The sequence below is a fragment of the Solanum tuberosum genome, unplaced genomic scaffold (genome assembly GCF_000226075.1).
Source record: "Solanum tuberosum cultivar DM 1-3 516 R44 unplaced genomic scaffold, SolTub_3.0 scf00023, whole genome shotgun sequence".
In the NCBI taxonomy this organism is placed as follows: Eukaryota; Viridiplantae; Streptophyta; class Magnoliopsida; order Solanales; family Solanaceae; genus Solanum; species Solanum tuberosum.
Genome location: NW_006238949.1, coordinates 853,451 through 854,931, shown reverse-complemented (window position 1 = coordinate 854,931; position 1,481 = coordinate 853,451).

Here is a 1,481-nt window from a genome sequence, read left to right as displayed (position 1 = left end):
CTTTACACCTCCCTACCCCCCAAACTTTTTTTAATACCCCAAACTTCTTAAAACTACATTTTCATCCTTTTTTTTAACTATAAATACCCCTAATCTTTCATTCTTTTCACTCACAAAAATATCTTCTAATCTTTCTACTCTCTACTCTCTAAATTCTCTTATTCTCGACTTCTCGTTAAAATTACGAATTTGGTCTTTGGAAATTGGAGCTTCAAAATTCAACTTTCAATTTTTGCCTTCCGGTCATACACGTCTACTTTTTTAAGTAGACGTTTGGTACATTCGTTCCAACTCACTTTTCATTTAGTTATTTATTTGTTTGCATTTAATTATTTATTTTGTGAGTAATTAATCTCTAGTCTCTACTTATTTAGTTGTTTATTTGTTTAAAACTTTGCTAATCATTTTCGTATTATATATAATTTACTCACTTTTTATATTTGAATATGGATTTCGGAAAAAACATTATTGAAAAGGGTAAAACAACCATAGTTAATTCGTTCACTAATTTATCTACCTCAAAATCCAAGAAAAATAAAAAAACCGGTAGTACTTCTCAATCTAAAACTAAAAAAACTTCTCAATTAAGAATAAATACGGATGATTATACGCATGTTGATGAAACTGTTTTTAATATTGATAGTAATAGTGGATTAGATCCTTATCATGAACATTTACAAAGAAGGTTTGGTAATTTTGATGAAGAATTACCTGAAGATGATGAACATGATGATGTTAATGCTTATGTTGATAGTTTTGATAATAATGTTGATGAATATGATGATGATGAAACTGAGCCACCGTCGGCTACTAGTCCCACTCCCAATCCCTCTTCCCCGGCTCCTGCTCCCTTTCGTTGTCCTGCTCCCATTCCCCCCGTGCATCCTAGGACTAAGGTAGAACGCGCTAAAAAATCAGTTGTGTGGCAATTTATGACTCAGAATGAAGCTAAAACACAAGCTATTTGTAATAAATGTAAACTAGAATGAATCATAAAATTGTAGGAAAACAGGGTGGGACGGGACATTTGAGTAATCATTTAATGTCATGTTGTAAAAATGAAGTTTTGCATGCTAAAGTTGTAGCCGAAGCTAAATAGAATGGTACCACTCTTCCTGAAAATGTAGGAGTAGAGGGCTCTAATATGGTCCAAACACAATTAAATCTTTCTAATGTTTCTGGTTCTAGTATACAACGGTCATATAGTAGAGAAAAAGATCTTGAAGAATTAGCTAAAATGATTGTTGTTATGGGTTTGCCATTTAGTTTTGCTGAAAATCCCGGTTTTATTCATTATATTCAAATTGTGTATAATCCACATTTTAAAGGTTTTACTAGAAATACAATTAAAAAGGCTATCTTTGATTATCAAGCTCAACATTTTCAATATCTTCGTTGTTTATTTTATTATAACAATTGTAAAATAGCTATTACTACTGATATGGGCCGTAGTGTAAATGGTAATGATTATTTCACTATTA